Genomic DNA, 27364 nt, shown 5'->3' on the forward strand with positions numbered 1-27364 from the left:
TGTGCACAAGTTGAAAGATCCTCATGCTTTAGCTAACCAAATCAAAGTTATGAATTAAGTGCAATAAGAGCAAAGGTAGGCATCAGTATTTACAAATATTCTAAGGCTATGGAGAAGCTGACAACAAAGACTGTATTGCTCACACCCAGTTGGCTGAACAAGTAGTTGTTTCATTCCATGTGATCAGAATCAATCAGGTTTATTATCACTGACATATGCTGTGAAATTTGTTGTTTTGCAGCAGCGGTACGGTGCTATTCATAAAATCTACTATGAATTATAATAAGAAATACATTTTAAAAATTAAATAATTAGTGTGAAAAGAGAGCAAAAAATAGTGAGGTAGTGTTCATAGGTTCATTGTCCACTCAGAAACCCCAGAAGTAGAAAGTGTTGTCAGGTGTTGCCAGAAAACCTAATGAAAGATCAATGATAAGTCTTTGTCAGAATAGTGTGTGATACTGAGGAGAAATGAGGGCGATTATATTCCTATGCATCTGATGTCCTGTCTTTCAAAAAGGTGGTGGTCGTAGGTTTGGAAGGTACAACAAATGGATTTGTTCTAAATTGTTGTAATGTATCCTGTAGACCATACATATTGTAGATACGCTGGTTGACAGTCATTATGGAGTTACTGCAATTTAGGGGAAAGCGATATTATGGGGTTTCAAATACAGCTTAGAGTTGCTAGGTTACAAAAAAAGTCTGCCACGAGCTGGAGAGAGAGCGTTGTTATTGGTGGTAAGGACAATTTGTAACAGGATTGACGATGATGACTTTCATCTCACCAATGTTAAGCTAAAGAAATTGTGACAGGTTAGTCTGATAAAATAAAGTCAGTAGAGAAATTAAAAAATAAGAACAACAATTGATGGAAATATTTAGCAGGTCATTTACTAGTTGTGGCGAGCTTAATGTTTTAAGTTATGACCTACTTAAAGTAAAGGCCATAAAGGATGATCACAAAGGAGAGAGGTGATAGTGACCTCGAAAGAACCAAATTTCAGTAGAAAAGTATGATTCACAGTGCAACAGTGTAGTGCATTTAATGCAAGAGCCTGGGACATCTAGGTAATTTAATTTGAGGAGATTTGGTATGTCACAGAAGACTCCAGCAAATTTCCGTAGGTGTACCATGGAGAGCATTCTGACTGGTTGCATCACTGTCTGGTGTGGAGGCTCCAGTGTCTCCATACAGAATGAAAGGAGGCTTAAGCAGCTTCATCTCAGATTCCAGCCTCCCCAACACTGAAGTCGCCTTCAAATGGTAGTGCTGCAGGAAGACCACATTCATTACTGAGGACCCTCATTATAGGGGTCATAACCTATTCTTATTGCTACCATTAGAGAGGAGGTTCAGGAGCCTGAAGACCCACACTCAGTGTTTTAAGAACAGATTCTCTCCACAGCTGTCAGACTTCTGAAGATCATGAACGCTACCTTGCTATTCCTCTTTTGTAGTATTTATTTATTGTAACTTATAGTAATTTTTTGTCTTGCACTGTACTGCTGCCACAAAACAACAAATTTCACTAACATTTATCACTGATATTAAACCTGATCCTGATTCAGGAGTGAAGGGAGTTTTAAGAGTGACCAGACGTATCCCACTCATTTTTAAGAGAATTAAGCATTGGAAAACAGAAGGCAATGTCAGTGTGTCAGGTCTAGCTGTTGTCGGATAGAATATAGGTGTGCTATTTAGTCAGGTTAAGTAAAAGTTCAAAGTAAATTTATTATCAAAGAACAGATACATCACCATATACAACCTTTAGATTCATTTTTTGTGGACATACTCAATAAATCCAATAACCATAATAGATTCAATGAAAGAGCACACCAGCAGGGCAGACAGCCAGTGTACAAAAGACAACAAACCGTGCAAATACAAAAAGAGAGAACATATAATAACAACAAATAAAAAAGCAATAATTACAAACCAACGTAGAACATACAGGGTTAATGGTAAGGCACTGAGGAGTGCAGTGGAACAGAGGGATCTGGGAATACAGATACAAAATTCCCTAAAAGTGTCGTCACAGGTAGATAGGGTTGTAAAGAGAGCTTTTGGTACGTTGGCCTTTATTAATCGAAGTATTGAGTATAAGAGCTGGAATGTTATGATGAGGTTGTATAAGGCATTGGTGAGGACGAATCTGGAGTATTGTGTTCAGTTTTGGTCACCAAATTACAGGAAGGATCTAAATAAGGTTGAAAGAGTGCAGAGAAGGTTTACAAGGATGTTGCCGGGACTTGAGAAACTCAGTTACAGAGAAAGGTTGAATAGGTTAGGACTTTATTCCCTGGAGCATAGAAGAATGAGGGGAGATTTGATAGAGGTATATAAAATTATGATGGGTATAGATAGAGCGAATGCAAGCAGGCTTTTTCCACTAAGGCAAGGGGAGAAAAAAACCAGAGGACATGGGTTTAGGGTGAGGGGGGAAAAGTTTAAAGGGAACATTGGGGGGGGGCTTCTTCACACAGAGAGTGGTGGGAGTATGGAATGAGCTGCCAGACGAGGTGGTAAATGTGGGTTCTTTTTTAACATTTAAGAATAAATTGGACAGATACATGGATGGGAGGTGTATGGAGGGATATGGTCCATGTGCAGATCAGTGGGACTAGGCAGAAAATGGTTCGGCACAGCCAAGAAGGGCCAAAGGGCCTGTTTCTGTGCTGTAGTTTCTATGGTTCTATGGTTCTATTGAGAACATGAGATGAAGAGTTCTTGAAAGTGAGTCTGCAGGTTATGGGAACAGGGCAGAATAGGCCAAGTGAGGCTGAGTGAAGTTACCCCTTCTGGTTCAAGAGCCTGATGGTTGAGGGGTAGTAAGTATTCCTTAACATGGTGGTGTGAGTCCTGACACTCCTTACTCTCTTCCTGATGTCAGCGGTGAGAAGAGAGCATGTCCTGGGTGGTAGGGGTCCCAGATGATGGTTGCTGCTTTCCTACGACAATGCTCCATGTAGATGTGCTCAATGTTGCGGGGGGCTTTACCTGTGATGGACTGGGCTGTATCGCTACTTATTGTAGAATTTTCCAATCAAGAGCGTTGGTGCTTCCATACCAGGCTGTGATGCAACCAGTCAATGTACTCTCCACCACACAGCTATAAAAAATTGTCAAAGTTTTAGATGTCATGCTGAATCTTTGTAAAATCTTCAAAGTTCAAAGTAAAATCTATTTATTTATTTATTTATTTATTTATTTATTTATTTTTGGTGTGTGCCTGCGTGCGTGCGAGTCTGTGTGTCTGCGTGTGCGTGCACCTGTGATGATGTCTTTTTCATGGCTTTTTACAAGGTGCAGAGCGAGAGAGAGAGAGACCGTGTGGCGCACCACTCCTCACACAGACACTTTTTCCACAGTATTTTCCCTTTATTTTACAAGGTCAAGTTGCGATCTGCTCAACCCAGCACAGATGGAAAGCATACTCGGGAGCGGACCCGACTGGTTTCGAACCCCAGAACCTCCGCTCCCGGGTCCAGCGCCGATGTCACCGGACATCGCTACCAGCTGGCCCTCAAAGTAAAATCTATTATCAGAGTACATACATGTCACCACAGACAACCTTGAGATTCTTCTTCTGCAGGCGTGCAGCAAATATACAGAACACTAACTGTAAACTGCAAACATCAGGAACTGTTAACTGTAAACAAGCTGTGCAAGTGCGGATATAAATAGCAATAAATAACGAGCATGAAGTAACAATATAACGGAGTCCTTAAATGAGTGAAGTTATCCCCTTTTGTTCAAGAGCCTGTTGGTTGAGGGGTGGTAACTGTTCTTGAACCTGGTGGTAAGAGTCCTGAGGCACCTGTACCTTCTACCTGTTGGCAGCAGTGAGAAAAGAGCATGGCCTGGGTGGTGAGGATCTTTAATAATGGATGTTGCTTTTCTCCGGCAATGTTTCATGTAGACATGCTGAATGGTTGGGAGGGTTTTATCCATGATATTCTGGGCTGAATCCACTACCTTTTGTAGGATTTTCTGCTCAAAGGTATTCCTGGTGTTCCCATACCAGGCCGTAATACAGCCAGATAGCACACTTTCCATCACACACCTATAGAAGTTTGCCAAGGTTTTTGATGACATGCTAAACTTCCGCTGACTCCACAGGAAGTAGAGGCGCTGTTGTGCTTTCTTCGCAATAATATTTATATGACGGGTCCAGGACAGGTCCTCTGAAATAGTGACACCCAGGAATTTAAAGTTACTGTCCCTCTGATCCTCGGATGATTACTGGCTCATGGACCTTTGGTTTCCCTTTCCTGATCTTATTGACATTGAGTGAGAGATTGTTGTTATTACACCATTCAGCCAAGTTTTCAATCTCCCTCCTGTAAGCTGATTCATCACCCCCTTTGATACAGCCCACAACAGTGGTGTCATCAGCAAACTATATATGGCATTGAAGCTGTACTTAGCCGCACAGTCACAGATGTAAAAGCAAGCAGAGCAGGGAGCTAAGTACACATCCCTGCGGTGCTCCCGTGCTGATGGAGATTGTGGAGGAGATATTTTTGCCAATCTGAACTGACTGGGGTCTACAAGAGAGGAAATCCAGGATCCTAATGCACAAGGGGGTATTGAGGCCCAGGTCTTGGAGTTTACTGATTAGTATTGATGATGGTGTTCAATGCTGAGCCGCAATCGATAAAGAGCATCTTGATGTATGCACCTTTGCTGTCCAGATGCTCCAGAGCTGTGTGAAGAGGCAATGAGATAGCATTTGCTGTAGACCTTTTGCTTCAGTAGGTGACTTGGAGTGGATCCAAGTCCATAAGACCGTAAGATACAGGAGCAGAATTAGGCCATTCAGCCCATTGAGTTTGCTCTGCCATTCTATCATAGCTGATCCTGGATCCCAGTCAACCTCATACACCTGCCTTCTTGCCATATCCTTTGATTCCCTGACCAATCAGGAAACAATCAAATATACCCACAGACTTGGCCTCCACTGCAGGCTGCAGCAGAGCACTCCACAGATTTACTACTCTCTGGCTAAAAATATTACTCCTACTTCTGTTCTAAAGGGTCACTTCTCAAATTTGAGGCTGTGCCCATTAGTTCTGGAAACCCACAGCATAGGAAACATCCTCTCCACATCCACCTTATCTAGTCCTTTCAACATTTGGTAGGTTTCAATGGGATCCCCCTACATTCTTCTAAATTCATACTTGTCTTAGTCCTGCTACAATCACACTACTTCCTCACCACTACTTACCCTCCACCTATCTTCGTAGCATCTGTAAACTTTGCCACAAACCCATCAATTCCACTACGTACATCATTGACAACAATGTGAAGAGCAGCGGTCCCAATACTGATCCCTAGGAACATTACTGGTCACTGGCAGCCAACCCGAAAAGGCCCCTTTTATTCCCACTTGCTGCCTCCTGCCTGTCAGCCATTCTGCTATCCATGCCAGTATCCTTCCTGTAGCACCACAGAGTTTTATCTTGTTAGGCAGCCTCATGTGTGACACCTTATCAAAATTCATCTGAAAATCCAAGCAAATGGCATCCACTGCCTCTTCTTTGTCCAGCCTGTTTGTTACTTCTTCGAAGAACTCTAACAGATCTGTCAGGCAAGATATCCTTTTTATAAGATCTGGGTTATTACACTCAATCTAAGATAGTTTTCCACCAAGTAGGCTCAAGCACATGTTGCTCTCAAAAGCCATCTCGTAAGCATTCAACAAATACCCTCTCTTGCGATCCAACATCAACCTGATTTTCCCAATCCCCTTGCATATTGAAGTCCCCCATTACAATTGTGTCATTACCCTTATTACATGCCATTTCCAGCTCTCTTTGCAATCATAATTCTACATCTTGGCTACTACTTGGAGGCTTATATATGATTCCCATAATAGTTAGCTCACTCTTGCAAATTCTTAACTCCACCCTCAAAGCTTAAACTTATGGCTTAGACTTTATTGATTGATAAGAAAGAAACCTATAATTCTTTTAAAATTTCAGGATGATGAACTTCACGGGGTTAGTGCCTCAAAATCAAGTATGACCTGCGTCCACTCTGGTTTTTTGAGATCAGAGTTGACTTATAAGGCCGATATGGGAAATATAGACTCTTCAACAAATGGGGCAAAAGTTGCTAAATAGGATGAGCAGGTAGATAGTTTGTGTGATGGGATCTTTCTGCTGTTTATTTCAAATTTCTGTGTACTCCTGAAAGTGAATTTCATACTTAATGTTCCTTTTCTACTATTAACAAATGTGGGACAGAGATTCTCAGGAGCCCTTTAGGATGTTGGAGTTCTTCAAGGAGGCTTTGAATATTTTCTTTGACTCATTCCCTATGTCCAACTAGTAAACACTTCTCATGCAGAATTTGAATAGCATTCTGTTTCAGATAGTCAGTGTCAGGCATGTGAATATCGAGACTTTCCAAGATAGCTGACCAAAGCATTTTACTAGGAATACTGGCCTGGAAGACAATGTATTAATGCCCAACCACAACTGTCCACTTTTTACCAGGGACATTCTGAGGTTTTGTCAGCTTTTTCTAGATATATTGTAAAGGAATCCTTTGGACTAAACTGTGAGTACAGAATTGGCCTTGGCTTAAGGATTTATGCCAAAGGAAGTACCTTTTACATCAGTCTCTCACAATTACACGTAGATTACAGTTTGAATTTTATATTCAGGTGGTTGGGTTGAGTTTATGTACTAATATTCTCTAATTGAGCAGTAAGGTTTCTATATGGAACTACAGGAAATAAAAGTATAATATCTTTACAGTTTCCAGCTACTGATTCAGTTTTGATTATCTTATGAGATTATTACATTTCTTTTCTGATACATAGTCAGCAATCTCTTCAGTACCTTAGGATTCTGTCTTTACTGAGCTTTTCCCTGTTTCAACACACTTACTCTTTCTCTTCTCTTAATTTCTAACAGAATGTCAACAGTTTCAGCTGTAAAAAAAATATGCCTACCCTTTCTTCTCTTGCTGCTGTCTCCATCCCCAATTACCTCAGTCAGTGAAGGGCTTGCAATTTTTCAAATTAGCAATTTGCAATTAATACACTCAGTGGCCATTTTAATAGATACCTCGTGTACCTTATCAAGTGGCCACTGAGTGTAAGTTTCTGATTTTCTGCTGCTGAAGCCCAGCCACTTGAAGGATTGACATGTTGTGCATTGAGAGATGTTCTTCTGCCGAGGTCTATTGTTATGTGTGGTTATTTGAGTTACTGTCGCCTTCTTGTCAGTTTGAATCAGTCTGGCCATTCTCCTCTGACCTCTCTCAGTTACAAGGCTTTTTTGCCCATACAACTGCCACTCTTTGAGTGTTTTTTTTCTGTTTGTTGCACCATTCTCTGTAAAATCTAGAGACTGTTGTGCGTGAATATCTCAGGAGATCAGAAGCTTCTGAGAGACTCAAACCACCCCATCAGGCACAAACAATCATTCCACAGTCAAAGCCAATTAGATTATATTTCTTCCCTATTGTGGTATTTGATCTGAACAGCAACTGAACCTCTTGACCATGTCTGCATGCTTTTATGCATTGAGTTGCTGCCACATGATTGGCTGATTAGATATTTGCATTAACAAGCAGGTGCACCTAACAGAGTGGCCACTGAGTGTATACAGCATCCCTCCTCGTCTCTGTTGGTGCCTTGCTTCCTGCTGTTTTCAGACCATTGAGCACTCCAGCACTCTGTAGATCAGGCAAACCAGTTTTCTGAAAAGGTCAATTTTTTCTGGGGCGGGGGCGCGAGTCACAACCACCCAGTCTGCTCTCGTTTAGAACAGTAGCATCTGATCATCAGCAACTATAAATTCTCCTTAGCATTATTTAATTGTGATATTTACTGAGAACGCTGTGCGACATATAGGGTTTGTATGAGGTAAGAATGGACCTAGCAGGGCAATTTCATCTCATGGTGCATGACATGGGAATGAGCAAGGTGACATGAGCATTATTGCATGAGTAATAATAAAAAATGCCAAAACTGTCGGTGGAGTTTCCATGTTTTATTTGAAAACTAGCATGTAGGGATGTTGTCAAAATGACTGCCAGGCAATCCTGTTTTTGCAATCCTGAAGAAAGACATAAGGCCAGAAGAGCAACAAGATATTGCGGCAGCCTATTGATGCAATCTTTTTGGCATTGAACTTAATGCTTCATTTTTTAACAATGCTGCTCTTTCCTCAACTGTGTGAATTAATTGGGAGTTTTCCACTCTGAAGAGGACAGTGTTGGCAGGAGAAGGAGTACCTTTTTTTTTAATAAGGTCCTTGATGAGGAGTATTTTGGAATAATCCATTTCATATAAGACCTTGAATAGCGATTATTTATTGGATTAGTGATCCCAAGAACATGAATTCAAATGATGCAGTGGGAATCTAAGAACATCAGAATTCAGATTGAAAGGCTTGGAATTTAAAGTGAATTATAATTTCTAAATTTTAACCACAGAATGAAAACAGAAGCATATACGTTCTTCAAGAAAGGAACATCACCGATCTGGAATGATGTGGTCTACATTTAACTCCAGTTCAACACCAATAGAGTTGACAATTAACTATCCCCTGAAGCTGTCCAGTAATCAATGGGGCAATGACTGTGGGCTTGTCAGTGGGGCCTATATCCACCTCATCAATTAAGAATAATATTGGCAGAGTTATTTGAGTACTGTATTTGAAAGGTGGCCACAGTTTCAGAGTGAATTATTTATGTTCTACACGCTGTGAGAGGCTATCATAATTTGTTAGCTTTCAGTCTGAAAATTCATTCTTACTGAAGAAATATAAAATGTGCTGCCTGGTGAGGTGTGAGGCGCTGTGAGCATGAGCAATGTGATTTGTGGTCTTTTGCACAGCTCCGCACACAAACTGTGTGAATTTTGAAGGATGGGCAAGAAACAGAAACCAGCTTGTGTCATACTTGTCATAGAAGGAGCTCAGAAAATTCAACGTTCAAAGTAAATTTATTATCAAAGTACATATATGTCACCATATTCAACTCTGGGATTCATTGTCTTGCAGGCATACTCAATAAATTAATAGAATATTAACCATAATTGAATTGATGAAAGACCATACCAACTTAGGCATTCAATCAGTACGCAAGAGAGAAAAAATTGCAAATACAAGAAGAAATACATAATAGCAACAACAACAACAACAAATAAATAAACAAACAAACAAACAAACAATAAGTATCAAGAACATGAGATGAAGAGTCATTGAAAGTGAATCCATAGGTTGTGGGAACATTTCAATAATGGAGCAAGTGAAGTTGAGTGGAGTTATCCTCTTTGGTTCAAGAGCCTGGTGGTTGAAGGGTAACAGCTGTTCCAGACCCTGGTCGTGTGAGTCCTGAGGCTCCTGTAACTTTTCCCTATTGGCAGCATCTTTTTATCAATGCTGAATCCATTACTGTCTAAAACAAAGCTAAAATTTTAGATCTAAACTCTCAAGTGAAATACTTTAAGTCTGATTCCAAAGCTGGCCAAAGGTCAATGGAACAATACCCTAGCAGGGATGACAGTGGAACAGCAATGGCAGTGTTTCTGGGAATAATGCGGAAGGTGCAGGATCAGTTCATTCCAAAGAGGAAGAAAGATCCTAAGGGGAATAAGGGGAGGCCATGGCTGACAAGAGAATTAATGGACAGTATAAAAATAAAAGAGAAGTATAACAAAGCAAAGACATAGCAAAGTAGTGTGCATGCGCTGGTCGTGCATGCAGCCTGTTACAGCAGTTCCGATGAGTATTCTTACTTTTTAACTTACGTTATTTTTTGTATTTTTTTTTGCATGGTAACACGTGGAAGCTGCACCCTCTCTAACATGCTGGTAAGAGAGAGTTTTATTTGGGTTTTTAGCACTGGAAATAGTTACATTCTGACACGTCTCATTAGCGGGGCAGAAGCATGGTCGTGTTGTTTACTCCAGGGGCCAGCTGATTGCGCTTATGCTGGCCGGTTTAGCGAACAGAGCGGCGGACACCCTGGCTGAAATCTGGAGGAAAACACCCAGAGGATGCAGAGGGGGATCACAAAGGTGAGGAAAGAGGACCGGGTCGAGACGACAGAGACTTATGGAGAAGAGGAGCTCGGTGGGTAATAAAATGGACGAGTTCACGGCGCTAGCCAGGCGTCAGAGAACATTTCGGGAGTGCAGTGTTATGTGTTTTACTGGAACGGGGCTGCACGAGGATATACCCAATCAAATCTTTCCAAGGACGGCTTCCAGACCGTTCGGGCTGACCGAAAGTGCACTGAGAGCGGTAAGCGTAAAGGAGTTGGGTGCTTACTGTTCTGGTTAACAACGGATGGTGCAATCCAGGTCATACTACGATCAAGGAATGTGTTTGTAGACCGGATATTGAACTTTTTGCTGATGGACCCCGGCCATATTCCACCGAGATACAACACAGGGCGTCACTGGAGGTTGCTCCTGCCTGTGGCCATCGAACTTTGCAGCTCCTCCCGTGGAGGGTCAGACACCCTGAACCAATAGGCTGGTCCTGGATTTATTTCCATCTGGCATAGTTTGCATTTTGTTGTTTGATTGTTTGTGGTTTTTTGTATTGCTATATTTATGCTCTATTCTTGGTTGGTGCGGCTGTAACGAATCCCAATTTCCCTCGGGATCAATAATGTATATCTATCTATCTAAAGATGAGTGGGAAGCCGGAGGATTGGGAAACTTTTAAAGAGCAACAGAAGGTAACTAAAAAGGCAATATGCGGAGAAAAAATGAGGTACGAAGGTAAACTAACCAAGAATCTAAAGGAGGATAGTAAAAGTTTCTTTAGGTATGTGAAAAGGAAAAAATATTTAAGACCAAAATTGGGCCCTTGAAGACAGAAACGGGTGAATTTATTATGGGGAATAAGGAAATGGCAGACAGTTGAACAGTTACTTTGGATCTGTCTTCACTAGGGAAGACACAAACAATCTCCCAGATGTAATAGTGGCCAAAGGACCTAGGGTAATGGATGAATTGAAGGAAATTTATATTAGGCAGGAAATGGTGTTAGATAGGCTGTTGGGTCTGAAGGCTGATAAGTCCCCAGGGCCTGATGGTCTGCATCCCAGGGTACTTAAGGAGGTGGCTTTAGAAATCGTGGATGCATTGGTAATCATTTTCCAATGTTCTATAGATTCAGGATCAGTTCCTGTGGACTGAAGGGTGGTTAATGTTGTCCCTCTCTTCAAGAAGGGAGGAAGAGAGAAAACAGGGAATTATAGACCGGTTAGCCTGATGTCGGTGGTGGGAAAGATGCTGGAGTCAATTATAAAAGATGAAATTATGACACATCTGGATAGCAGTAACAGGATTGGTCCGAGTCAGCATGGATTTACGAAGGGGAAGTCGTGCTTGACTAATCTCCTGGAATTTTTTGAGGATGTAACTATGAAAATGGACAAGGGAGAGCCAGTGGATGTAGTGTACCTGGATTTTCAGAAAGCCTTTGATAAAGTCCCACATAGGAGATTAGTGGGCAAAATTAGGGCACATGGTATTGGGGGCAGAGTACTGACATGGATTGAAAATTGCTGGCTGACAGAAAACAAAGAGTAGCGATTAACATAAACAACAGGAATTCTGCAGATGCTGGAAATTCAAGCAACACACATCAAAGTTGCTGGTGAACGCAGCAGGCCAAGCAGCATCTATAGGAAGAGGCGCAGTCGACGTTTCAGGCCGAGACCCTTCGTCAGGACGTCCTGACGAAGGGTCTCGGCCTGAAACGTCGACTGCGCCTCTTCCTATAGATGCTGCTTGGCCTGCTGCGTTCACCAGCAACTTTGATGTGAGTAGCGATTAACAGGTCCCTTTCGGAATGGGAGGCGGTGACCAGTGGGGTACTGCAGGGTTCAGTGCTGGGACCACAGCTGTTTACAATATATATTAATGATTTAAATGAGGAAATTAAAAGTAACATTAGCAAATTTGCTGATGACACAAAGCTGGGTGGTAGTGTGAAATGTGAGGAGGATGTTATGAGAATGCAGGGTGACTTGGACAGGCTGGGTGAGTGGGCAGATGCATGGCAGATGCAGTTTAATGTGGATAAATATGAGGTTATCCACTTTGGTGGTAAGAACGGGAAGGCAGATTATTATCTAAATGGAGTCAAGTTAGGAAAAGGGGAAGCACAACGAGATCTAGGTGTTCTTGTACATCAGTCACTGAAAGCAAGCATGCAAGTACAGCAGGCAGTGAAGAAAGCTAATGGCATGCTGGCCTTCATAACAAGGTGAATTGAGTATAAGAGCAAACAGGTCCTTCTGCAGCTGTACAGGGCCCAGGTGAGACCACACCTGGAGTACTGTGTGCAGTTTTGGTCTCCAAATTTGAGGAAGGACATTCTTGCTATTGAGGGAGTGCAGCGTAGGTTCACAAGGTTAATTCCCGGGATGGCGGGACTGTCATATGTCGAAAGATTGGAGCGACTGGGCTTGTATACTCTAGAATTTAGAAGGCTGGGAGGGGATCTTATTGAAACATATAAGATTATTAAGGGATTGGACACGCTGGAGGCAGGAAGCATGTTCCCGCTGATGGTGAGTCCAAAACCAGAGGCCACAGTTTTAGAATAAGGGGTAGGCCATTTAGAACGGAGTTGAGGAAAAACTTCTTTTAACTAAAGAGTGGTGGATATATGGAATGCTCTGCCCCAGAAGGCTGTGGAGGCCAAGTCTCTGGATGTTTTCAAGAAAGAGATGGATAGAACTCTTAAAGATAGCAGAATCAAACGTTATGGGGATAAGGCAGGATCTGGATACTGATAGTGGATGATCAGACATGATCACAGTGAATGGTGGTGCTGGCTCAAAGGGCCGAGTGGCCTACTCCTGCACCTATTGTCTACTATCTATTGTCCTCTGCATATTCTACTTGTAGAATTCAGTTACATTGAAACCAAGCTGATGATCCAAATGCTATGTCACAACAAATTCAGTAAGTTTGTGAGTGGTCAAGTCACTAAATATGTCTTCAAATGCCATATCCTAACTTGTGCACTTCTGGCTTTGGAGACTGATCGATTTATCACATCCAGCAAAATCCATCAAAATTTGAAGTTAAAAAAATATATATTAGCATATACTGTTTTAAGATACATTTCCTTGCAGCTATTCATAATAGTACAAAGAAAATACAATAGAGTCTGTGAAAATCTATACACAAACGCACAACCAATATGCAATAGAGGATAAACTATGCACATGCAAAAAAAGAAACACATAGTGAGAATAATAATAACAACAACAATAAATAAATGAACAAACAAATAAATAAATAATTCTGAGAACATCTGTTGTAGAGTCCTTCAAAGTGAGTCTATAGGCTGTGGAATCAGTTCAGTGTTGAGCAGGTTCAGGAGACTGATGGTTGAAGGATAGTAACTCTTGAAACTTTTGGTCTGGGACCTAAGGCTCCTGTACCTCCTTTCCAATGGCAGCAGCAAGAAGAGCGCATGGCTTGGGTGGTGAGGGTCCTTAATGATGGATGCTGCTTTCCTGTGGCAGTGCAACTTGTAGATGTGCTAAATGGTAGGAAGGGTTTTTTCCTGTGATGGACTGGGCTGTAGCCATCATTTTTTGTGTATTGTTTCTGTCCTTGGGCACTGGTGTTTCCATACCACACTGTGATGGAACGGGTCAGGGTAGTTGTCACTGTGCATCAATAGAAGTTTGTAAAAGACTTAGATGAGATGCTGAATGTATGCAAGTTTCTATAAAAGTAAAGGAACTCCTGTTCCTTCTTTGTAATGGCATTTACATGCCGGTTCCAGAAAAGATCAATGTTGTAAATATTCAATATATTAAATGATCAGTTTTTAAACTAGAATTTGTGGTAACATATTGTGAGTACTTGATAAGTTTCCTTTTGAAGTTGAGAAGTAAAGAATGAACACAATTTCTAACACTTTCCTGGACGGTTGCCATTTATATGCTGGTTATTTCCAGATTCTTCTTTCAGTGATTGTCTTCGAAAACCTTCTTCGTCCAAAACACCTCCTGGCATTTTGAGATTACTTGTAAGTGCACTCTATAGATAATATAACTGTAGAACTGTCAAGATGAGAATTATGCAATAGGAAAGAACTGTATCCATACTAATTCCTTCATATCCTACCTTGAAAGCTTACATTTCAAAACCAAATGTATGTTTTCTGAGTACTTGGAGAGAAATAATGAAAAAAAACCTCTCAATAGAAATACTTTAGCAGAGAAATATATGTACAGACCACATGTTTGGCATGTTTGTTTGTACTGGAACTAGTCCTTTGACCTAATGTTATATTGTAGGTTGTAATTTCTTTTACTCTACATCCTAATTGAAGTATTGAATCCTTGTGATATAGATATTAAAGACATATATTTGGTGTGACTGCCCCTTTGCCTTCAAATTTCACCAAATTACACAGTCATGTAGTTTGATAAGAAAATTGGCTGGTAGGTTGTTCCGAGCATATTGGGGAAATTGCTACAGTTCTTGTGCAGAATTTGCCTTTCTCACATGCTTCTGTCTCTCCACATAATCCTAGACAACTGAGATGATGTTGAAATTTGGGCTCTGTGGAGGCCATACAATCTGAATCATATAAAAAAAATCTAGAGTGCCTAAGACTTTGGCACAGTACTGTACCAGTTTCACTCATTGAGATTTTATTACTTAGGAATTTTCAATGATCCCTTTTCACTTGAGACAATTTCTGCAGGACTGGTTGTTTTAGGAAGGCTTTAGTCTTCCACTCTCAGTTGCTGTACAAATGTTATTGATCATGTATATATCTTAGTCTATATGTATCATCAACATATATGGGTTCCACCATGGGTGTTTGCTCTGATAAGTATGATAGGTTTTCTCACCTTTCAGGCCTGCTGACTTCCCTACGAGCCTGCCATCTGCACTCTCATAGCCTGGCCCCAGTGATGAAGATAAAGATGTTGCTGTGGCTATATCTGCAACACTCCAGGATCCCAGGACTCAACATAAACTGAAACTCCCTGAGGTTTTTCAATGCCCTTTCTATATAAAAAACAATTCTGGCTTCATCTGACCTAAAGCTCCACCTGAATGAACTCCTCATTGAGCTTGAACAGAAGCCTGTTACAAAACTGAAAGCTCATGAACGTAATGCGACTGCATTATTTTACTGGGTCTTTCAAATTCAAGATATAATTAATCACTGATTGCTTCTTCTAGTAACTAATTACATGTGCCACATGCATAGCTTTGAATTATTTCAGATGATGCAGATTCAAAATGAGTCTATAATATCTGATCTGCCTCATTAGACATCAACTGTACTGTGTAGCACCAATAATTTGGTTGGAACATCAGAAGTATTCAAGCCCATTAGAAGTAAAGCTTTCTTCACACACTTTGTTCCTCTCTGTTTCCACCTGTAACTTCTGCTGGTTTATCCACTTTGAAGAATACGAGGTAAATGGTAAATGTCTCTTGCATTCTGTCATGTTATTAAGTTTTCTGATCCACCCATTTGTGCTGTTTCTGCCATCTTGCCTTGAGCCACAATCAAACGTGTTACACCTGACTTCACTGTTATGAAGAGAATACCACATATACAAGTTCCACAAAGCTATCAAAGAATATTGCCCATTTGTCAACAGATTAGTTCAGAGTGGATTTTATAATCAGCAGATAATGACTTCAGGATTACAGCCATTGAGTTTGCTGAATCATTTGGCCGCGAGAGTTCTGAGTTGTAGATTCATCAATACAATGATACATACTCACAGAGTAGGTATCCATCCTCATTGTCAGGTTTTTCTTGTACCATAGTTTAATGTTGCAAAATACACCTAGACTAAGATCAACATACACAAAATGCAGTCCAGGCAGCATCTATGGAAAAAGGTTTCAGGCCGAAACCCTTCAGCAGACTAAGATCATCTAGAAAAAAGTACTATTGTACTGTTTTATTTAACAACATTTCAGTTTCTTAAGTAATATTCATTGACACCTTAAAGGAGCTTTACACAATGTATAAATATGATCTTGAAATATTACAGGGGTTTCAGAGGGCAAACATCAGTTTTATAATCACTGTTAAGCATGTACAGCAACTAGAGGCTCAAGGAATAATGATTTTTTTCTTGCTGGTGTCATAACATCCTGAGTTAGGACTTCGGCTGTTAACAGTTTTACCGACAAATTTACTGAGCTTACTTGATCTGCTCATGCACTGATCAAGAAATATGATAAAGCAGAATCCAGAAGAAAATGCAGAGCTACCATTGGGATCTCAGGACCCGGGCACATCTGAACTCGCCTGAAGGGGTTTGGCATTTGTAATTGTGAAGGAGCAGAAATATTCCAAGTCAGACAGATGACAGTTTATGTGAGCCATGGGATTCCTTAATGGTAAGAACCACCCCACCCTCACAATTGACTATCATCCCATTCTGTCTCTGATGGTACACAGAAGACACTTAAAGTTAACCAGTAAACTTTCAGCTTCAGGACTATGTTCACTTCTGGTTGCCTCATTTTTGGAGGATGTGGAAGCTTTAGATAGAGTACAGAGGGGATTTACCAGGATGCTGCCTGGATTAGAGAGCATGTTTTTTTGAGGATCGGTTGAGCGAATTAGATTTTTTTCTCTTTGGAGCTAAGGAGAATGAGAAGTGACTTGATAGAGATGTACCAGAAAATGAGGCATAGATCGAGTGGATAGCCAGGGACTTGGTCCCAGGGCAGAATCGTTTAATACAAAAGCATAAATTTAAGATGATTGTAGGAAAGTATAGGAGGGATGTCAAAGGAAAGTTTTTTACACAGAGAGTGGGAAGTGTGTGAACATATTGCCAGGGATGGTGGTAGAGGCAGATACACTGGGAACATTTAAAAATTATTTATATAAGCACATGGATGATCAAAAATTTTAGGGCTATGTAGAAGTGAAGAGGCAGATTGATTTTAGGCTGGCATAACATTGTGGGCTGAAGGGCCTGTACTATGCTGTAGTGTTCTAAATGTAATGTACAGTAGAAAGATTTATGAAAGAAAACAGTACAACTGACAGTTTTGAGAAAAAAGAAACATGGCTCTTTGTTCAAAGGCAATCCTTATAATGATTTAGGAAGAATAGAATAATATTTATGAGCTGATAGGATGTGTAAATGCAGGATCTGTCAAAGAATAATAGACTCATAGAACACCACAGTGCAGAAAAAGGTCCTTTGGCCCATCTAGTCCCTGCCAAACTATTAATCTCCTAGTCCCATAAACGTGCACTTGGACCATAGTCCTCCATACCACTCCCATCCATGTACCTATCCAAATTTCTCTTAAATACTTAAATTGAATCTGCATCCACACTTGTGCTGGCAGATCGTTCTGGACTCTAACCACCCTTTGGGTGAAGCAAGTTCCTCCTTAAATATGTCACCTTTCACCCATATCCCATGTCCTCTAATTCTTATCTCGCCCAACCTCAGTAGAAAACAACTTACTTGCATTTACCCTGTCTATACCCCTCATAATTTTGTATCTGTGCTGAAGGTAAAGGAATGCACACCCTTGGAAATGTTCAGTGGGTCCACTGCACAGTAGCTGTGTGGAGCTTTCCCATAACTGGTAAGTGATATTGCCCTTGTCCTGTTCATCTTGTTTCAGTGAATCTTATGGGTTCTTTGCTAAACACAGTGGAACCTTTCTTCCCTGAGGCCTCCATGCGATGAAGTCAGGTAGCACATAGAAATAAATATAATCCTAGAGACTTTCCCCAGGCTGCAAGGTATACCCGAATGGATTGAACATCTGCACTGAATCTGCAACAAACTAGAAATATGTTACATGATTCTTCTTGTGCAGTGTTACATTTCTTTACATTTGTGCAGCTCTGGTTCCCTGGATAGACCAGAAACATCATGAAGAATGACTTCAGAAGAAGGTTTGATTCCCTCAGGACACACTCTAAGACCTGGTTTCAGAACTGAAATGTTCTTGCTCTGCCAAATACCTCAAAATGAGCAGATGATGACAGGTACCAGGGAAGAGAGCAATTTCTCTCATGTTAAAGCATCAGTGAGTGCACACAAGCTGAGGACTGAAGAAGCAGAAAACCTTTGTGATTCAGGTTATTGCATTGTGTAATGGAGCATGTGTGACCATATATAACACCTGCACCTTTTGGAGAATCTGCTACATGATAAAATAGCAGCACCCTCTCAAGCTGCTCTCACTGATCAGAATGAACTATAATAGTTGAACAGCTACAGTCTGTATCTGTATTTTGCTTTCCATATTGGAGCATAGTGAATGTCAGATACATTCAACCTCTCAAATAATACATTGATACCTGATCCAGATCATTTGAAACAAGTAGACAATTGCCACTCTCAGAATGCACTGAGCCTGTTGGTGGGTGGCCTCACTGATCAACCAAGCTTTCAAGGTACTGTTCTTTAGACCCTCTTCTTCTTTATTTCTTTCTCAGGACCTGAGAGTCGTGGATAAGATCAGCAATTATTGCTGTGGAAAAAGTGCTAGTGAGTCACTTTCCTGAAGCAGAACACAGAAACTGGAACTGTAGAGTGCAGTACAGGCTCTTCGGCCTTCGATGTTATGCCAATCTTTTAACCGACTCCAAGATCACTCCCAATAAAGTGATTGCACCCTTCCTGTTTCTGATTCCCATCTACACTGACTCAGTAGATGATTACTCCTCAATATCCCACCTTTCTGCAGCTGTGATACTTTTCCTTTTTAGCAGTGTCACTCCCTCACCTGTTGCCATTGTAACAGCCATGTCTCTCTAAAGGTCACAACAAAGTAGTCCCATGTACTGCTCCATGCTCTAAGTTCAGCACCCTTGTTCCTGATAATCCTTGCCTTAAAATGGATGCATTTCAACCCACCTAACTGACTGAAATTATGCCCTTTCCAAAGCCTATCCTTGTTCAGAGTCTCTCCACATGCTACATCCACCTTTACACATACTGCCCCAGAGTCTGACCGATCGCTCTGGTTCCCATCCCCCTGCCAAAGTACTTTAAACCCTGCAGCTCCTGCAATTGTTCTGGTGAAGTTTTTTCCCATACTGATATTGGGTAATGGAATTTCAGGATTTAGGTCCACTGGTGATGAAGGAACAGCAAAACATATCTAAACTGCAAGAGATCTTACAGATGCTGGAGAGGAATAAGAAGTTAATGTTTTGGACCAAAGATCCTTCATCAAGACAGGAAAGGAAAGAGGAAGAAGCCAGAACAAGAAGGTGGGGGAGGGGAAGGAGTAGAAGCTGGAACAAATGAAGCCTAGTGAGGGGGAAGGTAGATAGGTGCGGGAGGCAGATGATATAAAAATTTGGGAGGTGATAGGTGGAAAAGGTAAAGGCTGAAGAAGAAGGGATGTGTTAGGGGAGGAGAGTAGACCATGGGAGAAGGGAAAAAGGAGAGGCACCAGAGGGAGCTGATAGGCAGCTGGGGAGAAGAGAAAGTGTAAGAAGGAAGCCAGAATGGGTTCTCCACCTTTTCGTTATGACAGACTCTTAGATGCTGTTGTGGAATACTCATTAACATGACCTTTCAGTTTTCTATACAATGTTCAGCTTGCTTTTCATTCTGCTACTTGTTCTCTGACATGACATGTTCCAACTTTGATCCTGATTCCACTATATACCATATCTATATATATAAAACTTCTGAGAACAGAAATATATCAAGTCTACTACATTAATCTTGCCCTTTTGAGATCTCAAGACATTTAATTTCCACCTAAATGGTAATTTTATTTTTCTAACATCTTTCCCATGACTAGCGTGAAGATAATTGTTCAATAGATCCTTGGATTTCTCCTTTTTTAAAAAAAACACTATAACCTCTTCACTCTGATACTAGACATTTTCTACCAATCTACTTATTTTTGGCACATGAGATTCTTTTTTACCTCAGGTTCTTTACATTCCATTGATGCCAGGGGTTTTTATCCTCGCTATGGGTTTGATTAATTTATCAGTTATCTTTCAAACTCTCTATTTAAAAAAATATCTACAGTATATCTTTTAATCTCTTTGGCATGAAATTAATCTTGTCTACTAAGAAGGCAAAATAATCGTTCAATATCTCCACCTCTTGATAATCAATAACTATGAACTTAAAATTTGTGTTTCTTTGTGCCTACACCCTATCCTTATTTCATTCATATATTCATTAAAAGCATTCCTAGTTCTATTTTTTCACTGTGTTATTGTAACATTTTAGTTTCTTTCTGCTTTTCGAACCACTTTTTGACTGCTTGCTTAATCTTGATTTTTTCTCTTCCCTTACTTTGCTTCTCTCTTTACTTTACATTCACTTTAAATTCTTTCTGTCCCTTTATTCATCATGATGTAGTTTGTTCTCTCTTAAGTAGAATGTATAGCTCCTGGAACTGATTGCCCAACATTTTGAATATTTGGTGCCACTAAATTCTTTCTTTATCAATAATATTTTACTGTTTATTTCTTTTAAAAATTGCTTATTCTTTATATATTATTTTCATATTTTGAGTCATTACACTGATAATTGCATGTTATCAACATGTACAAGGAATCCTTTGTGAACCAGTAAATAAAATGACTGACAAGAGAGATGCACACCCAGAACTAATAATGGGAAATAATCCGGAACAGATAAACAAAGTGAATGTAGGAGAACATAGCAACAATGACTTAAAATAAAGGTCATAAAATCAAAATGATTGAAATAAAAGTTAAGCAGGAAATGACTACTATTCCAACAATCGTGGTAAGAAATAAGGATTAAGTAATTATTGAATACATTTGCATCTCTGTTGCCAACTCTTTCTATCAGTTTGTTGATGATAGTTAAAAATACTCTTTCATTGCTGTTATTCTTGTCCTTTCACTGGTATCTTTAATGTTTGTATATGATTCCTCCTCCTCTTTTCAGTTGATGGTAAACAGAATACTACTGCTAACATGACCATTTTTTTCCATTGCAAACCATGTGAATGTTATTTCTGTGCCTCCATTAGTCATGTCAGTCTCTGCACATACTTTTACGTAATCGCTAATTAATACAGCTAATCACATCATAATGCACTAATTTAAATGCAGTTGAACAAAAGCTGGCACATCAGAATGGTGCCAAATAATAACATGCACAACAACATCAGTTAATTGGTACACAGCCAAAAATAATCACTTCAAACAACTTTCTGATCAAGAAGAACAAAGCTAAATCTGTAAATCCTGTGCTCCTGATCAAAACAACTAGATGTCTGCTTTTTGTAGTTTGATCATAAGCACCATCAACCTTGTTACATTTTTTTTCCTTTGTGTGTATACCTGACTTTGATTTTAAGCCATTCACATTCGAAGTGAGAGAATGCCCATACAAAATAAGGTGGATGATTTGAAGTGCAGTTAAGAGATTGGCAGGTACGAAGTTGTGGGCGTCACAGAGTTGTGGCTGAAAGATGATTACAGTTATGAGCTTAACATCCATGTTGTATCAGAATGACAGACAAGTAGGCAGGAAGTGGGATGGCTCTGTTCACATAAATAAATGGAATCAAATCCCTAGAAAAAAGTGACATAGGACAGGAAGGTGCAGAATTCTTGTGGTTAGAATTAAGAAACTGCAAAGGTAAAGAGACCCTGATGGGAGTTATATACAGGTCTCTGAACAGTAGCCAGGATGAGGGGTAAAAATTACAACAGGATATAAAAAAGGCATGTAAAAAGGGTAATATTACAATAGTCATGGGGGATTTCAATATGCAGGAAGATTGGGCAAATCAGCTTGGTACTGCATCCTAAAAAGGGGAATTTGTAGAATACTTGCAAGATGGCTTTTTTAGAGCAGTATTTGGTTGAGCTCACAAAGGAAAAGGCAATTCTGGATTCATTGTTGTGTAATGAACCAGATTCGATTAGAGAACTGACGGTAAAGGAACCCTGAGGAGGCAATGATTATAATATGATGGAATTCACCCTGCAGTCTGAGAGAAAGAAGCTAAAATCAGATGTATCATTATTACAGTTGAGTGAAAGGAGTTGCAGAGGCATAAGAGAGGAGCTTGGCAAAGTCGAATGGAAGGAGACACTAGCGGAGATGACAGCAGAACAGCATTGACTGGAGTTTCTAGGAGAAATTTGAAAGGTGCAGGATAGATATATCCCAAAAATAAAGAAGTATTCTAATGGGAACATGAAGCAACCATAGCTGATAAGGAAAATAAAAGACAGCATAAAATGAAAAGAGAGAGTGTATAATATAGCATAAATTAGCAGAAGGCTAGAGGATTGGGAAGATTTTAAAAACCAACAGAAGGCAACTAAAAGAGCAAGAAAAAGAGAAAAGATGAAATATGAAGGTAAGCTAGCCAATAATATAAAGGAAGATACCAAAGGTTTTTTTTAGATATATGAGAAGTAAAAGAGAGGTGAGAGTGGATATCGGACGACTGAAAAATGACGCTGGAGAGGTAGTAATACGATACAAAAAATAGCAGACGAACTGAGTAAACATTTTGCATCAGTCTCCACCATGGAAGACACTAGCAGTATGCCAGAAATTCAAGAGAGTCAGGGGGCAGAAGTGTATTTAATACTATTAATAAGGAGAAGTTGCTTGAGAAATTGAAAGGTACCTGCACTAGATGGACTACGTCCCAGGGTTCTGAAGGAAGTAGCTAAAGAGATTCTGGAGGCATTAGTAGTGATCTTTCTAGAATTACTAGATACTGGAACGTTTCTCGAGGACGGGAAAATTGCAATGTCACTCCACTCTTTAAGAAAGGAAGGAAGCCAAGGAAAGAAAATTATGGGCCAAGTTAGCCTGAGTTCAGTGGTTAGGAAGATATTGGAGTACATTATTCAGGGTGATGTTTTGGGGAACTTAGAAGCACATGATAAAATAGGCCAAAGTCAACATGGTTTCCTTAAGGGGAAATCCTGCCTGACAAATCCGTTGGAATTCTTTGAAGAAGTAATGGGCAAGATAGACAAAGGAGAGTAAGTGGATATTGTTTACTTGGATTTTCAGAAGGCCTTTGACAATGTGCCACACATAATGCTGCTTAACAAGATGGCATTACAGAAAAGATACTAGCATGAATAGATGATTGTATAACAGCCAGGAGGCAAAAAATCGTAATAAAAGGGGCCTTTTCTGGTCAGCTGTTGGTGACTAGTGATGTTCTGTTGGGATTGGTGATGGGAACGCTTCTTTTCACATTATACGTCAATGTTTTGGATGATGGAATTATTGGCTTTCTGGCCAAGTTTATGGACATTATGAAGATAAGTGAAGGGACGAGTAGTGTTGAGGAAGCAGGGAGTCTGCCTAATTGACTTAGATTAGTAGAATGAGCAAAGAAGTGGCAGCTGGAATATAATTTAAGAAAGTGTATGGTCGTGCACTTATTAGAAGAAGTAAATGCATAGACTATTTTGTAAACAGGGAGAAAGTTCAGAAATCAAAGGTGCAAAGGGACTTTGGAGTCCTTATGCAGGATTCCCTAAAGGCTAACTTTCAGGCTGAGTGACTGGTGAGGAAGGCAAATGCAATGTTATCATTCAGTTTGAGAAAATGAGATTATAAAAGCCAGGATGTAATGCTAAGGCTTTATAAGACATTCGTTGGGCCACACTTAGAGCATTGTGAGCAATTTTAAGACCATGAGACCCTAAGACATAGGAGCAGAATTAGGTCATTCAGCCCTTCGAGTCTGCTCTGCCATTCCATCATGGCTGATCCCAGATCCCACTCAACCCCTTACATCTATCTTCTCACCATATCTTTTGATGCCCTAACTGATCAGGAAACAATCAACTTCTGCCTTAAGTATCGCAGTCTGTGGGCACCTAATCTAAGAAAATATGAGCTGGCCTTGGAGAGGGTCCAGAAGAGGTTCACGAGAATGATTCTAGGAATGAAAGGGTTATCATATGAGGAGCATTTGATGGCTCTTTGCCAGTACTTGCTGGAATTTAGAATAATGAAGTGATGGGGGGCAACCTATCAAATGTTGAAAAGCTTAGATAGAGTGGATTTGGAAAGGATGTTTCCAATAGTGGGGGAGTCTAGGACCAGAGAGCACAGTCTCAGAATAGAGGAATGTCCATTTAGAGTAGAGATGAGGGGAAATTTCTTTAGCCAGATAGTAGTGAATTTGTGGAATTCATTGCCATGTAATTCTTGATTGGTAAGAATGTCAAAGGTTATGGGAAGTAGACAGGAGGATGGAGTTAAGAGGATTTATACATCTGTCATGATGGAATTGCAGAGCAGACTGAATGGGCTGAAAGGCCTTCTTCTGCCCCTATGCCTTTTGATTTTTTGATCTTATAATAGTAAGACCACAGCAGGGTCTAAATATTTTTAAAGTATGATTGCATTTTTTGTCTCCTTTCATAAATCTCTTCCATGATTAAGAATTGCCTTGAACCACTGATCAGAGTCATAGAATTATACACCAGGGAAATGGAGCCTTCACCTCAAATCACCTGTGCTGACCAAGGATCCTTCCTGAGTTAGTTCCACTTGCCTAACTGTGGCTTATATCCCTCTAAAACTAATCCATGAACCTGCCCAAATATCTTCTGAAGATTGTGATTGTACCCACCTCTACAACTTCCTCTGGCAGCAAAATTTGCCTCTCACATCCCCGTTAACCCATTTCCAACACATCTTAAACCTAAGTCCTCTGGTTTTAGATTACCCTACTCTTGAGAAAAAACTGTGTCTGTCCACTTTATCTATGCCCCTCATGATTATATAAACATTTTTAAGCACCCTAGTCTCCAAAGGAAAAAGTTCTAGTTTATCCATTCTCTCCTCATAACTCAAGCCCTGCAGTAGAGCAAGATCCTTGTGAATCTTTTCTGCACTCCTTATAGATTAAGTACATCCTTCCTAAAGTATGGCGACAAACTGTACACAATATTCTTCATGTCCTATGCAATTGTCACGTGACATCCAAAGTCTTGTATTCAAAGTACTGTCTGATGAAGGTAAGCAGAGGTACATTCCAGGTGCCAGTTTATAGATGTGACTTCAAAAGATGGAGGAAAACTTTGATATTTTACTTCAGCACCACCAAGTAATTCTGAAAGTCATAGCATTATGATAGATGGTTTAGAACAAAGGTTTGTGTGAGAAGACAGGTTGCAAAATGGGTCAAACTTCTTAACTGATCGTTCTGTGAGATTTGACTATGTGTTATTTAATACACTGAGAGGCATTGATTTTGCATTGTCCTCAGCTAGTTCCCTACTACAAATTTGACATCAAAATCAAGACCTGATTTTGCACACAGTTTATGTTGCTTAAATTAACATTGTATTCTCTTCTAGTTTAGTGGTGTAGGTAGCATGAATGTTTGGAATGCCTTACATAGTAGCTTTGATGTTCAAGCTTTAACCCAAATCATTGCAGGAACAAAAACTAAAGTGTAGGATTTTGTATTTTGCATTTTCAAACTGTATTGAGGATGGTTGTCGATCTCAGCTATAGAATCAGGGGAGATGGTAATAACGAAAAATTAAGTGGACTTGGTGAAAATCTGTGCCTACTGATTGGCACAGGCTCGATAGATTGAAGGACCTGTTTCTGTTTCGTATGATTCATGTTACTGTTATTCTGGGGAATTTTACGGCGGAAGATGAACTACACTTTGGAAGTGTCAAATCAATGGCAACAATCTCAAGGAAGTTATGTCCCATTGCAAACACAAGCCAACAGTTTTCAATACTCCCCTGTCCTATTCCAACCTTACCCCTTCTGAATTCATTGCCTTCTATTCTCTCCGCACCAATCCCAAACTCACCATTAAACCCACACACAAGGGGGTGCTGTTGTAGTCTCACAGACTGACCTCTACCTTCTTGAGGCCAGGCGGCAGCTGTCAAGACACCATTCAGGTTCATTAGGTCATTGGCTCCAGAACCATCACCAAGCTCATCAACTCTGGAGATCTCCCATTCACTGCTACCAACTTCATAGTTCTCTTATCACACACTGTTCGGTTCTACCTCTTACCCAAGGATAAACAAGCCTTACTATGCGAGTAGGCCGACTACTGCTCTGCCTCACAGAACCTGTGTCTGCAGACCTCAAATCCACTTTATCTCCCTTGGTTCAGACCCTTTCTGCCGACATCCACGGCATTTCACATGCTCTCGATCTCTTAAACAACTTTCAGTTCCCTGGCTCTGATCGCCTCATTTTCACTATAGGTTTCTATTCCCCCACCAAGAAGATGCTAAAGCTCCCTGATTCTTTCTAGACAACAAACTGAAGCAATTTCCCTCCACCACCACCCTCCTCCATCTGGTCGAAGTGGCCCTGACATTCAACAATTTCTCTTTTGGCTCCTTCCACTTTCTAAACCCAAGCTGTAACCATGGGCAGCAGCATGGGCCACAGCTGGGCCTGCTTTTTCATTGGCTACGTGGAACAGTCCATATTCCAAGCCAGCACTGGTAATATTTTCCAACTCATTTTGCATCACATTGACAACTGCATTGGTGCTGCTTCCAGCAACCATGCAGAGCTTTTCAATTTCAACTTGCCCCCAACTTCCACCCTGCCCTCAAATTCACTTGGCCTATTTCTACTGTCATACTGTCTACTGATATCTTTTATAAATGTATTGGCTCTCCTAGCTATCTTGACTATACTCCTTCCCACCATGTCACTTTTAAAACATGATCCCCTTGTCCATTCATCCCTCCCAACTGAATTCCCTCCTGGCACTTAGCCCTGCAAGCAGAACACCTCCTCACTCATCTCCATTCATGGCCCCAAACAGTCCTTCCGGGTAAGGCAATACTTCACAGGTAAATCTGTTGGCATCATCTACTGCTTCTGATGCACCCGATGTGGCCTCCTCTGCATCAGTGAGACCTGATGTAGATGGGGCATCGCATTGTCGAGCACCTTCGCTCTGTCTGCAACAAGCAGGGGCAACCATTTTAATTCCATTACCATTCTGACAATTTGGTCCATGGATGGCCTCTACTGAAACAATGATGTCTCTCACAAGTTGCAGCAGGAACACCTCATATTCTGTCTGGGACCCTCCAATGGCATGAGCACTGATTTCCCTAACTTCCGGTAATTTCTTCCCCCTCCCCTTTCTCTCTGTTTCCAGTCCACATCCTGGATCCCCTCTAAGCCCTTCTCTTCTCCTCACCTGCCTGAAACCTTCCTCTGCTAGCCCTCCTCCTTCCCTTTTTCCCATGGTCCACTCTCCTTTCAGATTCCTTTTTCTGCAGCTTTACCCTTTCCACCTATCACCCACCCAGCTTCTTACTTCATTACCCCCACCAATACACATACCTTCCCCCTCACCTGGCTTCATCTTCCAGTTTGTAGGTCTGCCCC

This window comes from Mobula hypostoma, chromosome 11, assembly GCF_963921235.1.
Source record: "Mobula hypostoma chromosome 11, sMobHyp1.1, whole genome shotgun sequence".
In the NCBI taxonomy this organism is placed as follows: Eukaryota; Metazoa; Chordata; class Chondrichthyes; order Myliobatiformes; family Myliobatidae; genus Mobula; species Mobula hypostoma.